Raw genomic sequence first — 17,294 nt, forward strand, 5'->3', positions numbered from 1 at the left:
TAACAGTTCTCCAGCGAGCTTAGTGTACGTGAGTTAAGTGTCATTCGCAGGTTGACAATACAGACGCTCTGGGTTTGAACACCAACAACCAGTGGTACACCGATCAGAAGCACTGGTATTTGATGATCATGGAACGAAAGTCAACAGTAAACTATCATTCTCCAGAATCACCTACTTCACCGTTACCGGTGCACTGTGTCGTTTTGAGAGGAAGTTCAGAATCTGAATTTTTATATTTATTATATTTTATAATAAAAACAAATACATTCAAATACCAAATCAAAATATTTATCTTTTCAATAGGTGAATAATCAAACCGTTCTCAGAGGAAGATAAGGTCCCCAGAACACTGTTTGAGGCTAGAGAGGTGGCAGGGTCCGCCAAATGTAAACTGCATAAAAAGTGAAACAGTATAAATTGCATTGTCCTTTAAGGTCGGCTTGTTTATTCAGTTTACTCAGTCATGAAAACAAAGAGAGTTTGTTAATTTAGTTTGTTTGGGCAGAAAATCATTCCGAAAGTGAAGATCTTTCTCTTCAGATTAAAATTTCTGACCCAAAACTACATAGTGCACCTTTAATGGAAGTGAAAATTCCATATTCTCATATACAGGGTCCATAATAGAGATAAGAGCATTTTTAAACTATGATTATTTCATTATTGTATCTCTTGATTTTTTTAAATAAATCAATGAATTGCTTAGTTTATGAATGTGGACGGGAAAAACCCCTCATTACAACATTCTATAACATCCTGAGATTAAATCTTCAAACTGTTATTTTCTGTCTGATGACTGACTTTATCACCCAAAGAATGATCAAATTTGTCTTTTGTCCATGGATTTGTGATTGACCAATACCATGAATTGACGAATCATTCCAGCTTTGACCTTGCGTTGATGACAATAACCCAGCACAAACGCGTGATCAATAGTCTGTTACGAATGGCAAGACACGGGCTGAACCCATGTTGACTATCCTACATTTGTGTGTGTGTGTGTGTGTGTGTGTGTGTGTGAGTGTAATTGATGCAACTGATTGACCATGCGACTGAGGCGAGATCAGGGAAAACAAGGGTTAACATTCTGGACCAGGAGAGGACAGCTGGGGCAGTAAATGGATCATCTCCTGCAGCGAAAAGGCAGAAGAGCACTATTTTAAAAACAGGACAAGACAAAGTCTGGTTGAGTACACCATTGATCGGCTCTGGCTGCGAGAAGAACAAGGAGCTGAGAGGGAGACGGAGAGGGACAGAAAACAGATGATACGACTGCTGGCTTCTGGAAGCTTGGACAGCTTTTTATAAGTGCCCCCCCTCTCCCTTTCTCTCTCTCTCTCTCTCTCTCTCTCAGACTCTCCATCGCTCTCTCCATTCCTCCTCTGTTTTTTTCGCAGTGTATGTCGACTGAGCAGTGGCAGATAAGGCAGGCAGCCGGGGCCCCATGCTGACTGGCCCGACTGGCTGTGGGGAGCAGCAGAGGCAATCAATGAGTGCTCACAATAGAGCGCCAGCATCCAGATAGCTAACAGCTCCCTGAGGCCATGGGAAGGAGGTGGAGAAGAGGGGGATGATACAAGTGGGGGAAGGAAGGAGAGAAAAGGCAGAGGACGGCGGGTGAAGAGATTGTGCGCTTTAACACATGGGTGTCATAGGTTCCTTGGTAGAAAAAAAAGCAACATGTATGAGGCACTAAAGCACTTATTCCTCCGTTGGTGTTTATGCCCACTAAGGCATGTGTAACTCGAGGTTAACGCTCAGTTCATGAACTTCTGGCTGCATCCGAGCCGGGACTCATCAGTTATGAGATGTGAAGTGAAGAGTGGTGGTTCGACGCTCGGGGTGATGGCTGCAGTGATCGTGCTATTTATAGTTGGCTTCTTCTTCCCCTCATTGTTGCACGGTTTGCGTGTTTGCATGCATACGTGTGCGTGAGCCTTTTTTTTTTTTTTTTTTTTTTCTTAACGTTATTATGCAATGCAGTATCTGACCTTGGGAAGAAACATGTGCCAGAGGGATACGGGGAGAGAGCTGAGTGAATGTGTGACCACTTCAACCTCTGTGTCATCCTTGACTGCACAACTAGCCACCTCACTAGTCACAGAGCAGCTCTCACGAGGAGTTGGAACATTATTAATTGAGCTTATCCAGTTCCATGCATACATACGCTGTAGGTCGTACATACGTGAAACAGGTGACTTTTTTAACCCAACCCCCCCTAACCCAAAAACAACTGAACGGATTTCCATGAAACTTGTATAGAATAGATACAATAATATAATGTATTACTTATATTATTACATGTCTAACCAGGTCCACGCCTAAAGGCGATGGTAGACACTATTGCCTTTTGGCGTGGATCTGGATAAAGAGACAGATCCAGGAATTTTCCTCACTTCCTTTAACATTGCGAGATAGGGCACTTTTCAAATTTTTATGCCAATTTCACAGGGTATAATACATGTATCTTGATGAAAAAAATTCAGGCTTGTTAAGGAGTCAGGTATCTATGAGTGAGTACAAAAGTGGCACTTATCAGTAACAGTATTTGTCTTTCAAATTTGCAGAATGTCATTTCTGCCACTAGGGGTCGATGTTTTTTGGAGCGCTAAAACATGGGAACCTTTTCTAGCAGTAACCCCAAAATAAAAATTATGAACCTGATAATATGTCTCCTTTAATGGGTAAATATTACTTATGCATGCTCCCACGTGCCGCGTTCCAAACTGTGAAATTCCCATTCAAAACATCCCTCATAACCTCCCATTTAAAGCAGCTTTCAGTGGCAATCTTGCATTGTAACGAGGATCTTGTGACCGGAGTTAAAAAGGAAAACAGGCTGGCAGATAAGCCACCTAAGCTACAGCCTATTTCTCAGGATGACATTAATATAATAGCGCTGGTGCCCAAAACAACTTTGTATTGATTCGCATAACCTTTTAAGCCAATCGATTGCTGCACTCCGACTCAGAATGCTTAGGCATGGGCATGTTTTCAAGCGGGGATTTGTTGCAGTGTTGCATGTTAAATATTGTCTTGTGGTGTCTTTTCTGCTGATGTGTGAGTAATTCATATTCATTCTTCTTTTCTCTCCTTTTTTTTGTTTTGCATTCTCATTCATGTAAAGATGCAGTTATTATGTCAAAAGTAAGAAATTCATCTCTATGATCGATCATTTGACCTTTTTTGACCTTACCTTACTCTGCCATGGGTCTCTTGGTATTACAACGCTTTCAAAGTTTAAGATATGTTAAGATGTAATAAGTGCATACATCATGTCAAACTATAGGATATAAATACTTTGTCATGACATATGTTGTTAAAGTGGTTTAATCCTCGCCGCGCTGACTCATGCTCCCCTGGTTCTCCGATGGTTCTGTTGCTTCCCGACATGCTGGCCGCGGTGACTCATCCTTAATCACAGATTCTCGAGATCCATTTAGTCCTTGCTGATCCTGGAGGGAGTTCATGTAAAAGCTGAATGGTCAAAGATGCTGGGGTGGCTTCTTTCATTCATTAATTTATTCCTTCATTCAACCATTGATTCAAACACGAGATGGTAACCGCCAACACTTTATTCACTCACGTTAGCCATTCACGTTATTCTTGCGCCGACTCAATTCTTTTTGTGAAACGATATATGTGAGAATGAATATTTGTGGGTTTTTAAATGTTGTGTTTTTTTGTTGTTGTTTTTAAAAGTTTTTTAGTCTGTCATTCAAGAATATATCAAAGCCGTACTTATACAAACCAAGTGGTATACTACCAAAGCATTTTGCTGCCACGCCTGAAAAAAAAACAAAAAAAAAAACCAGTATCACCAAACTTTTAATTTAACCTATAACAAGATCTTTTCACGTTAATGTACCAGGGGCAATTATCATATAACAACTATGGAGGGGACAACTACATTCAGTTTTTGCAAATCAACCTCCAGCTAAGGAAAACCATGTTGATACATTTGCTATGCAAACATATGGCTCGCAAGCTGTTTTAATCTTACGAGTAGCTAGCATAAAGAGTGAACTCTAACACATTTCAGAGAAAACTAGGACTGGTATCTAACATTTTCTTTGTATGACTACTTACTGGATGTGAGCCACTCATGACAGACTCTGTCAGATTCCCACACATGCCCCGGAGCTTCTTTAAGGGCATGAGTGCTTGTTTTGCATGTTATTAGTACAACTGAAAAAACAAAGTTGTGCTCACGTTGACATCTTGCTATTTCAGCAGACAATCGTGTCACAAATAACAAGGAACTTTTTCTTGTGCTGTTTATCTTCATAGCTTAAAATGTTGCAAATTATAACTAGATATTATCACATCATTTACATATAAATCATGTACATTTAAGGTTATCATGATATAATGAGTGATTCCCCTTCAAATGTGATAACTTTGCATAACATGAAAATAGCTCAAAAGAAATTGTGTTATAACAATAAAGCTTTCACATCAAAACGTGTCACTGCAAAAAAAAAAAACCTGCATTTCGATGTATGTGAATTTCAGAGCATGTGATCTAACTAGATGTCTTTCATATGGATATATGTGGAGTTGATGGGGGAAAGAGTGGAAGAGAGGGCATTCATAGCACAAGCACTGCAAGGGAACACTAACAATGTCTACTTAGCATCTTAACAACAGAAACATAGCCTGTAGCCTGCTTAAGAGCCTGAGCTATCCCAAATCTCGGTGATTATATACATTAACAATGACTAATCATGTTATACAACCTAACACTCTCCAGTTCTCCGGGGCACTGTGACTGAGCTCACAACCTCTGGTGTGTCTCTGGAGGGCCGCTGCTTTGTGCCTCAGAGTTCAGGCTGGAGCTCGGAGCCGCGGAGCAGCAGGAGGAGGTATTGAATCCTCTCCAGAAAAAATAAATAACGCCCTTGTCTGCAAGTGACCGGTGCTCACTCCCAGACTTTCAAGGCGGCTAGAGTTACTGTGGCCCCTTGACAGGAGCAGACAGGTTGTGTCTGGGAGAAATACCTTCCCACAGATGACATCATTGCGGAGGGAGAGCGAGGCACAGAGTGAGCCGGGAACAAAGGCTCAATACTCAATCAAAACCTGAGATCACATCCTGATCTTTTTTTTTTTCTCTCTCTCTCCTCCTAACAAGTTTTGCTGCATGATTGTATCTGCGAGAACATTCTGTCTCCTCTCAGCTGCATCTCTGACCGATCAGGACCCTGATTAGACCGTTACGCGTCCATGAAGAGTGAAGCTTCAATCTTCATTTATTAGCATTCGAGAGGCATGAAAACATGACCTTAATTCCCCAGAGTGGCAATGCTCAGACAGTACAGTCCTCCGTTTAATACGTGCCCACACTCAGAGTCTGTTAGACGAAGAAATGCTGTGATCTAACAAGGCAAGTCTTAGAGATGAGTCTATTGTGTGGGCTGAAATTAGCTCCAACCACCCTGCTCCCAGTGAGGGTGGTCTCCCCCGAGCGCTGTGGATGACATTACAGGGATTTGTCCGTGAAGATCCGACTCTATTACTGCAAATAATGCTCTAGCTGGTAGACATCCACAGAGATCAGAGAAGAAAAGCGTGCTGCTCACAACTTGTAATCATGTGTATCTCCATCAGCTAAAGTAGCCTCATCTATTCATCATCTTCACTGCTTTAAGAGCGGCACAGAAAGAGGGAGGTGCACTGAAGGAAGAAATGTGTGCGCATCCAGTCACATGAATGGATTTAATAGGTGCAAAAAGCCAAAAAATATTTAAACTAAAGAAAACAGGGTGATACCACATAAGACAGCACCACCTACTGGTTGTGTCTGGTCAGTGTTGGGCGGGGGGGGGGGGGGGGGGGGGGAGCAGGAGGGCGGTGGGTTTGGGGTTATCCTCACTGTGCAGAGATCAGAGAACAGGATTAGTTATGGAATGAGACCAGGCACATCCATGACAATCTCATCCAGATGCTGCTCAACGCCGTCTCACTCACAGTTACTGTAAGCGTGCTGCGAGTGACTGAGTCACTGAGCCCGAAGGGTGTAGATGTTCTGGCTGGCGATGAAAGAGTTGGCGGGTTAATAAAAAAAAGACAGAGTGTGTTGCTCTCTGCTCCTCCAAGACCTTTTAAATGGCCCCGGCAGAGATGCTCAGTGCTGAAAATTGTGCAGAGGCCATTCGCGCTTCTCCATGCTCCCATTTGGTCGCTGACACCCCCCTGTGATATGACGCAGTAGGTAGTGTTTTAGCTGTGCAAACATCTCAGCAAGGTCGGACTCTGGACCTCGATGACCGGGGCGAGCTGTAAAACCTCCCAACCACCACCCACCCACATGTTGCCACATACGTACGGGACCTACTGTACACAAACACAACATGACTCATCCCTGTGTGAGCAGGGAGCCGCCCCGGCCCCTCAGAGAGCAGTATCAGCTCACCACAATCTATACGGCCCCATGTAGCACCTGACCCCACTCTCACCTCACCGCTGCTCCCTTGTCCTCATCTCCTAATGCTGTTTGGAATGTCTTGCCAGGCAACGGCCTCTGTAAACACAGCACCTGGCAACTCAGACAGGAAACCTCCGTGGCTCTGTGGAAAATTAGATGCCATTACTGTGCGTGCACGCCCATTTGTTCAGATAACTGGATATCTGCGCACGAGCTCTCTCCGTCGATCGCATGCTCTTTTGTTCCTGCTATAAAACAGTTTATGCCTTGTATGTTTTCGAAACAATCAGCACCCTAATCTGCGTCGGTTCATGAGCCCCCGACATCAGCTCCCATTCCTCCTCATTGCTATAAGCAGCCTTTCACCAATTAACTCCCCCCTTTTGATTTGCATTGCAGAGGTGGCCAAGAAAGTGCCATTACTGGACCTCCATGCTGCTTACCCTGTCCCATCAATTTCCTGTTATTGTTGGCAGTTGAGCTGAAGCCCCAGTATTGATCTGCTCACCCCGGGAGAAGATAAGGTGGAGAATCGAGATGGATTCCATATCTATTATCTAATGGAATTCCTCCTCCCAGAAAGGGCTATGGATTTTCTGCCATTGAAGCTGTGAAAATGTGTGTCTATGCGGGCCTCTGCTGTGTCCGTGTGTGTGTGTGTGTGTGTGTGTGTGTGTCCTCTCTCCAAGCACAGAATGACGCTTTTGTGGGATGGATTAATGCGGTAAGCAGAATATGGTGGAAAGTGGCACTGAGGCTTTACGGACTGTTGAAGCATTCAGGGAAATGCACTCTCTATGAATGTGTATTGACCTGCTGCTCTCCAAATGGCCCTCTCAGACAAGTGCACATACATAGGCTCTCATGTGTGGAGCATTGCATCAAACACTGACACACAAAGTGGTGCAGGGATGGGGGCAGCCTCTACACTGTGACTATCAGAGGCGTGCCACATTTATTAAGGGTGTATTAGCTGTAACTAATAGTTTTTTATCAGTGGTTAATAAATAATTTACCAACGCTCTAATGATCTGTGTATGACAAATGGCTATATTTATTATTATATAATATTGATAAAGGGTTCTAATAAGCTAATAGCAAAAGTTAGCAATCGTTAATAAGTCATTAATTAAGAGTCTTTTGCAAACTGATTGTTTTTAGGTAGTGTAGCCCGTCTACCTTCTATATGTAGAAGCGGCTAGGAGTTCTTAATGTCAATCAACTTAGATAACACTGTTTCACTTAGTGTTATTTATCTTGAGTCACTGTAGAAACCTTTGACCTCTGAGATACAACCAAATATGATGACCAGAAAAATTGAGTGTACTGACCCTTTAACACTGTATATAAGCACCAGTCTAACGGAAATATTAACCTTAACTTCAAGTATTGTATCAAAGGTTTTCCCTTTAAACCTCAAATTAAAAAGCTTACCTGGGCTTTTCTTTTTAGTTATGAATGACCAAAAACACACCATGCACACATCAATAATCGCTCTACAATAAGCCGGCAAAGGGGTAGGTAAAAAAATGAAATCGCTGCAGGCCTGAGTCAATGCTCGTGAGCATAGAGACCAAAAACTTCACTCAAGCAAGAGCACAAAATCAAACAAAGCAGTACCTCTTTTCCAAATGATGAAGCCCTTCAGAGAAGATTAGCAGACCATAGAAATCCATCCATGAGCAGGATGGCAGCAGGGGAGGATATTCACAGTTTGTTACCCAGCACCGCCAGAGGAACCCTGACCATTCCCAGGGTGGCTCAGAGCTATCTGGTTGTAGTCTCTCCTTTTCTGGTTGGAAACAGTTCAGATGAAGCCACGCATGGAGCTAGGTTAGCTAGCAGCAGCTACAGTCCGTTTACATCGCTAGTAGCAGTTTTAACCATGAAGTCCACATTTCACTGGACTTCAGTAGTTAAACCTACATCAACTGTTTTTGCCATTTACCAGCAGAGGAGAGAAGCCTTGAACACACATTGACATGTCATATATGGCCAGATATGTTGAATAGGGATGTGCCTATGCTCTGGTTAGATTTATGGAGCAAAAACCTCTCGATCAGGAAAACCTTAGTCAGTTTTCAAAATCCCTGTCACTACAGGAAACACCAACAAAACTCAGAGCTAGCGAGCTACAGGCTGAAAATGGCAAGTCACTCAAACTCAACCTGGTCGTTAGCAGTAAACAAAGCTAGCAGCTGTTATCTTTTCTTTTGCTGGGATTTTGTCACTTTAATGCCAGGGCTTGCCTCCCCACATGAATGACAGGTTGCCCCCAAGACAATTTGATTCGTTAAAAGAAATACAAAGGAGTATTGCCACAACCATGGCTGGAAATTGTCCCCATGCCTCCTTAAACATACCCAGTTCTGTTGCTAGTAACATGGGTGGAAAATGTCAAGTGGTATCGCCCTCATAAATGTTAAATTGCTATCTCAAACAGTAGTCCCTTGCTCGGCACAAAATATTGATATGTTACATATTAAACTTGCAAACGTAACTTAGCATAACGTAGCATCTGTGGTTTGCAGAAATGTCCACTGTCAACATTTTATCTGGGCAACTGACCTGCCAAGATTCACTCTCATTTTTGCTCTGTTTTGTACTCCACCATCTTCAAAGGACATATCTGGCTCTTTAGCTGCTAAGTGCCCCACTTTGTTCACCAGCTAGTCTCTAACTGGGTCTGTCTTAACTGAAAACAGCTGCCTGCCTTAACTGGAAACAATACCCACAAGAATGGCGGGAGTAAATAAGACACTGAAAATGGAAACAATGAGCTGAAAGATGCTAAAACGCTCTTTAGAGCGGAGGGGAACCAAGTATCTGGGGATGTTTATCTGCAACACCTTTCACATACACTTAATCTTGTCATCCATCGTTCAGTGTCGATGTGAAAATATTGATCATAGCAGCTATAACAAATGGATCGCGGTCCTTTTCCAGGAGGTCAAAGGGGAAATGGTCAATTGGAGGGGTCTGTTAGATTAACTCAAACAGCAAAAACACAAAGCAAGTGTCATCCTAGAGGAGGATAAACACACACCACAACCTGGCATGAATCAGCAAATGATTTACAAGCCATTAGTAAAAGCAATTAATTACAATCTATAAACATTGGGGGAGCTATTAGAAAGTGGTGCCTATCCGAGGAGGAACTATTCCTCAATGAACAAATAAATAACGTAAATTGCAATTGCAAATGTATCTATGCCACAATCACTGTTCGCTAGCGCCATGTCCCTCTTTGTTTCTCTCTTTTGCTCCCGCATGCAGCACGCTTCCTTATCAGAGCATCAGATAAGCAGCCAGATCATCCTCTTCCTTCATCACACACTGGCACAGACTGACCCTGCGCCAAAAGCAGCTCCGATTCTCGTGTTTTGATGCATCCCATAGACGTTGGGAAGAATTCCATCCCCCAAAACAGCGAGTGCACAGGCGAGGTGGGGGACGCCGTACCCATAATACCCCTGCATCCCATTATGACTTGATTATCTTCCAAAAGAAATTGACTCGCGGTGGCAAAAATGTGTTCGGAGCGCATCAGAAATAATGAAGAATCAACAACTCATTGCCTTGATGGCTTCTAGTAGCTGCGTGGCCCCAGAGTACACAACACAATATTTCACAGGCGCTTAAATTGGTGTGCCACACAGCAGAATGCAGGTGGGTCTGCGGCATGTTGTGGGATGATAAGTCCCTGTGTAATCAAGCCGCGGCGCGGTCGCACATATGGAGGAACACTGTTATTCTGAGGGACTGCTGATAAGACGGTGCCCTTGCTTTACAACACACAAGTGACAGAGTCAGGGGAAGGGAATTGAAAACCTGCTTTGATTACTGTGTATGAGTGGTAGTTGTACAGCCTCTGTGGTTACACCTGCAGGATAGTTCCCATCATTTAATTTACCCTTATAGGCTGTACTGAATGGACACACATGCACGAACACACACCCAGAGACAGAAGTCAGTCCTCTAATGGGGAAGGTGATAGCCTTAGTGGGTAAATGAATGTCAGCAGCAATTAGAGGCCTGGCGTAATTGCATCTAACGGAGAGGCCACAGCGCAGACGGGTCAGGAGTTTACCATGTATCACCAGGATTACATCCACAGAGAGCGGGCGCTTTCAGCCAAGGACGTCTCGAGGGCATGGAGACAACAGGACAGCGGTCTGCACAATATGAGACGAACGGACCCTCAAAGAGGAGGCGATTAATGTGCATACGGCTGGGATTAACAATGTGATACCAGAGCCACTACAGCTGGTCAATTCCCTTAAGGTGCATGCAATAGCTTGTTGTCCTTCATCTTCGGCTGCAGGAGGTTAGTTGTTATATGTGAGCCCTGGGCTGTGTGTGGGGAGACCTCAGCGGGTTTAGATGCCAAGCTTAAGGGTGTAAACACTGTGTAGAGGTGAGGCAGCACTATAATAAACAGAACAACAAAGTGACAAAGTGGCCTCTGGGGGAACACACACACACACATTTACACTGAAGATACGTCTAAAGGGAAGTACAATAAATAACTGTATTTTACTTACACGTAAATAACCTGTTCACGCCCTCACATGTGGACTCATCTCAGGGAGCAAAAATGTTGCGCTCATAACGTTAATCATTCGTTCTAAAGATTAAGAATTGGTTTAAAGGTGGCACCCCACAGACCAATAAACACATCATCACAATCCTATTAGGTTATTTCTATCTATTATTGAGTACTGAATGCTTAAATTCTTTTTTTATGAATAAACTGGATTATGAAATCAAATGTTTTTCTTCATTGTAGTTCAACGATCTGCATTATTCCATCTTAATTCAGAAGACTGATGGTCATTTTTCCTTCTTATCTTGAAATAAACTCATTTTAAAGATATGATATGCAGGAATTCTGAGGGTTTAATTCAGGTACTGGTGTGTTCCGTGTGTTCGCATGTCGCTAGTTCGGGGATACGGAATTCGGCGAACTTAATGCAAATAAAACTTCAAAAAAAATACCTCACATGTTAACAAATGAAGCTCTGCAGATTGCTGCTGCAGTCAGGTTGATAAACAGGAGGGAAGACACAAGTAATCCCAGAGCTCTCCTCCCGTCTGTGATTTGCTCCAGATCAGAGCAGAACACGATGTGTCTCCAGCTGTTTATTCTCCAGACTGACTCAAACCCAGACTCTGTAGCCCACCGCACAACGCTTGGCAAGCATTTGTTTGTTTTGTTTCGGTAAAGAGGCAGAAGGTAGGCTTGTTTTACACCCAAGGACGCACTGAGATCGAGGGACTTTCAGCATAAAAATGACTACAGCATAATGCATGTGTTTAGATAAGCACATGATGCTGTACAAAACTGTCTATGAAAGCATGAACATCTAGAGGCGCACAAGATACAAGGAAGGACAAGAGAAAGGGGGTAAGAGGGGAATATAACATCAGCAAAATATTTGTAAAAAAAATCACCTGGCACAAGAAAGAAAGAAAGAAAGAAAGAAAGAAAGAAAGACGAGTGGACTAAAAGGTCTTTTGCTGCATATTCAGAGCTTTTCCCATGGGTCCGACACACTGAGCTAATCCCGTCCCATGCTGACACTGTGTCTACCAACAGAGAGGAGGTTCACGGATAGACGGGAGAAAGGAGAAAAGAGGTAGTGGGGTGGGGGAGGATGATGAGAGGTGTGTAAAATGGGAGGAGGTAGGAGATGGATGAAGGGGGCAGAGAGAATCAGGAAGGTTGTTAAGCGGCAGTAGCTGATGATTGAGTGGAACGACTGCACCGAGGTACAAACCAGTGAGAAGATACCGGAGGTGTCAGAGGAAGGCTGAGATGACACATTAACGCTTTCCATCCGAACAAGTTCCTCCCCTATATTCAAATCAGGGAGCAGCACCCAATGAAACAATTATAGATCACAACGTATATGCGTTAGAGGTGATCAGACAGCCTAACTTGAATTTAAACCTGTGGTGCTTCAAATCTGCATGTTCTATTCTTCCTCCCATCCAGACGCCTTGTGTGGTTGTCATCCCCGATGTGTGTAGGAGGTATTGGTGGAAGATGGCATCAGGCCTAATTAGATATAATTATCCCCTTCTCTGTATCTTCAACCTCAAGACCACAGAGCTGGATGCGGTACACTCCAAACACATCGCACAGCGCCCTCTGTTGGCCGCTTCCTTGGTGTTTACTTGCAGTCAATGGGCCGTATGGAGGGTGGAGAGCTTCCAGTTTTGACGCCATTAACTTTAATATATCTGTCCCTTGGCGCAAAGTGTCTGAACACACTCTCTACTCTGGCGCCAGGCGGGATAGTTTGTCACCTCTCTGAACATTTAAAGCAGAGTCTGGCTGCGGAGGAGGAGCAGGTTGTGTGTGTAACAAAACACTACCGCAGCAGCACAAGGAAGACTAACATGCCGCATCCTCAGAGGACAGAGGCCAGAAGGAGGCTTTATTAGTGTAGACGTGAGATTTCACCGCATCTTAAGACTCACACGTGTTACAGCTCTTACGCTATTGTAACAGAAGTGTACCTTTTATTTTCGTTCACCTTTATTTCACTTTTGTCAGATTAAAGACACACCCGGGAGAGGATGCAACATGGTGCCCATCAAATTTCATAACAGGATCTTATCCCACAGCATTATGAACTCTTCTCATTTAACTAGGCTCTTATAGGAAGATAAAACTAGAGCTGCAACAATTAAGAGATTGATCCCAGTAATCCCCGCGACCCCTTGAAAAAGGGGGATAAAAGCGTTAGCATCCCCGCAACCCTCACGGAAAAGCGGAAGAAAACGAAACGAAACGAAAAAATCCCAGTTATCTCAAACTGTGGTACACGTCACACTGGTGGCTCCCCAGCACTCTGTAGTGGCATGCGGACAGATCCAATAAAACTGAATGAAAATAAGGTCAAGATTTAAAAACATTCAAAACTAGCAAAATATTGCAGAGTGTTAAAATAAACAGTACATTTAAATGTTACTTATTATATACGTTTGGTGTCTCATGTAATGTTGCTTCAGCATGTGTAATCATGTCATCCATGAGCTAGATCAGTTACCCAGTAAACTGTGAAGGAGTGGTAAAGTGAAGGGTTCAAACACACTGCCAACAGGCACCGAATGGGAACTGTCGGGGAGGGACAAGAGAATATTTCGAGGAGACAATGTTGAAACGGAAGTTGACGAAAGTGAGCCGAACACAAGTGCGCTAACGTTAGCGGCAGAAGGCGGTAACAGTTCGATAATGATGTAGGTCGACGTAACCGTACTTTAATGTCCGTCATGATGGTAGCACGTGTTGAGCCTATAATTTTAATGAGGTGGTACACCATGTGAAAAATCTGAGAAACACTGGATGAATCGATTTGTTGTCCCCTATTAAGTTAAGTTTGAGTCCTGAGCTGCAACCGAGTTGACCGATTGAAGCAGTGTATGTTTAGTTCACTCGTTTGAACTTCATTCGCTTTTCAGTGATGTTCACTTTGTCATATCCAACCTGCTTGCGGATGAAACTGTTTGCATCCCATAATAATTGCCTGTGTCCATGGCAACCACGTTTCTTCTTCTGGTACCAAGGAGCTCAGGTGCGCACTGTTCCTCCACACATCCTGCACCGACACACACACACACACACACACTCAAGCTAACGTCTCCCCTGACAACAGAGCACAGCTTGCATGGAGTGAATGAAATGAACACCAGAAACACCCAGCAAACTGTTACATCAACCCTTTTCTGGCAAAGTCCTCCCACCACATCTGCTTTTGTTATCGCCTCATAGGAGCGCCCTTCTGTTGAGTTTGGGGGTTCGGGGGGAAAATTTGTTCTTTTTGTTTTTCCTAAAGACAAGTATGGGGCTGCCAAGATGCGTAATACACGCTCAGAAGTGTAGAAGTCAAAGCAATTTAGCCATCTTTCTTATTTATTTTTGGCACCACATCTTTTCCAGCACAGCTAGGATTACAGAGGATTTCAGGTCACGGTGGACACAGGACGGTGACTGACACTCAGAAGATTGATACTGTCTTAGCTAAAAGGGTCTGTGTCACCCAGAATACAGAACATTATATTATAATGCTCCTCGTGTCTGTTTGCCGATACGACCTTGACTGTCAAAGACTCCTAAGTGGCATAATTGCTTGTACAACCTTCAGGAGGTTGTTCATGCTTGTCCCACATTAGATTCAAGCATTTCTGGACAGTGCGATTTAAGAGCAGTGTCTACTCCCTTCTTCTCCTCCTCCCCGCCTTTAATCTCTCCCTCCGATCTCTCCATCCCTTTTTCTCTTCATGAGAACTGTCACGTTCATTCCCCCTGCTCTCCTGGCGCGAGTGAAGTCGCAGCCAGCCGCCAGTCTTCGCCTTAGGGTGTGTGATAGAAGAGCTTTCATTTATTAGCGATTATATCACTAACACAAACCAGACCAAAGGGCTCCTTTTTCTGCTCAGGAGCAGCGCTGGTCGGAGGCAACAGTGGAAGTCCCCACATGGTTGAGATCTGATGGGTTTAAATGAATTCTCTGATCAGCGCGTCGGAATAGAAGAAAGAGTTATTACATCCAGCCTGCGTGCTTGTATCCATAGTCAAAAGTCACAGGTTAACTGGCACACTGTGATCAAAATGTGTCAGATGTTCTTTCTTGTGTTGATGCCTGAGAACAGTTTGACATGAAATCTCCACGGTCCCGTGAAATAATGACTTTCCCTGTCCATTTGGTGTGCAGCGGAGGCTTTTTCCAATGGCGAGGTGCAGACAGATGAAGCAAAGATACTGCGTGAGGTGAAAGGGACAGGTGCCTGCTGGTGCTTAGTTCTTGTAGTTTGGCCCAATGATTTGGCCCCCTTATCAACATGGTAAGCAGTTGCAGCTGGTTCAGCGGCGGTGACACACGGAGGCTATTAAGGTGCTTTAAAACTGTTGGCTTCTGATTGCTGCAATTTGTGTCTGAGGTCGCACTCCTTCTATACAATTCAGTGACATACAGATATGGTACACATATTTTTAGATTCACCTGGACTGACACTTTCTGCTGATATTATGTTTTATTCCACTGTTAATTCACTTACATACATCTGCTAAGAAAACGAAACAAAAAGACGCTCTGTATAACTTCAGAGCTTTCCCGAGAATCTTCAGGTTTTTACGTTTTCTTTGCTATCAAAGTAATCTCACAGTTACCTGTACATCTACAGATACAATGCACACAGCTATAGCTAATAACTAATTCAGCATACTATGGCTCCACCTAGGCCCAAAACTTGAAGCATAATTATAAATAACGTGTTGTTGTTGCATTTTGGCAGTGTAGTGTAGCCCTCTCATTTTTGCATTTGTAACCCTTTTTTTTCATATTTTCTTGCTTTGGCCTTTGTCATGAATGTGTAAATCCATTTCCACTAAAACAGTAAGGGATAAAATGGAGAGTGCAGACCACCACGGAGGAGGCAAGTTACCCTGAATGGCTGCTATCAGTTTGCATGTTACAATTTTGGTTAAAAAAGAAACGTCGTGCCCATTGATCACTGTTTCATGCAGAACGTCTTCTGCAGAAAACCTCAAAACACATCAGAGCGTTTAGGATGAAACTGTGTGTAAAATCCGCACGGAAATAGTCAAACCTGAGCACAAATCAGCCAGGATGTCACTAATTCCAAACATAACCACTGATGCAAAATGATAGCGGAGTAAACATGTACTTAATGTTTTGGCGGCATGTCTGGTCACACCATTACATTACTTACCAGGCAAAGGTGGAGCCAACACAAAGACATGTTGGTTTGCTGGCAGACTGGCTGGTCTAATGGTTGCTCTGTTAGCCTGCAGTAATCCAGCCCAGCTCCCCTGTCTCAGCAGCCCTCCATCTGTCATTGGAAAGCCACAGCAGTCCCCCAGGTGGGAGCGTTGTGTCAGCCTGGCAGGGTCATTACCGCAGGGCCTGGGAGTGCCGCCTGGTGCAGCCTGCTCTCTCTGCAGCCCCTGCCCAGATCTAACCCCTGCCAGGTAGCAAGATCTCACACAGACCTAATGTATTCACACTAATTAAACTGTGCCAGGCACCACAAGCGCCCAGCTGTTAAAATAGAAAGACCAACTGTTTGTATCAGAGGATGGCAATGTCAAATTCTTACCCCCAGTACCACCTGGATCACCTGGTTCTGAGAGAAACCACAGAGAGGCCTTGTCCTTTTTAAGCGTCTAACACTGTCTTTTTAAAGATTTTTGCGTTTAGCAGACAATAGAGAGAGTAGAGAGCGGACAGGAAATGAGGAGAGAGATGAGGAATGACACGCAACATAGGTGGCCATAATATGAGAGGTGTGTTGTGAACAGCTTCTACTTAACTTTGTCATTTAAAACGCCTTATAAATAACCTTTACATTGTAATATTTACTCTGAGACACAAATACCATAATACAAGGACAATAAAGCAACCGTGTCGAAATTTGACGACTAACAGCTCTATGGAGAATTGTTTTAACAAGTAGGTCCCTGTTTTATTCGTTTTCAGTCTGACTGACTGGATGAAGGCTGTTGGTTTTAGCCTGCCATCTGCATGTTACAACAATGACCTCTGAGCTAGAGATGGCAAATCACCCTAACCATAACCTGGTTAACCTAAACAAGTTAGCAGCACTTACATTTTCTTTTTACGGGGATTCAGCCAACAGGTTACCCCCAACCCTCTTTTGCAGGGCCACCGTCACCTCACGCTGGGTTTAGCGGCACCCGCCATGATTGCGATTGGCTTACAGAAGTATAAACAAGCCGGTGAGTTTTTCCCCCTTACGCCAGAATGAGAACTGTTGCGGCCACGCCTGTCTTCACAGCGCTGTGTCATTGCAAGACTGCATGGTGCAGCAAGCAAGTATA

Source organism: Sparus aurata, chromosome 15 (genome assembly GCF_900880675.1).
Source record: "Sparus aurata chromosome 15, fSpaAur1.1, whole genome shotgun sequence".
Taxonomy (NCBI): domain Eukaryota; kingdom Metazoa; phylum Chordata; class Actinopteri; order Spariformes; family Sparidae; genus Sparus; species Sparus aurata.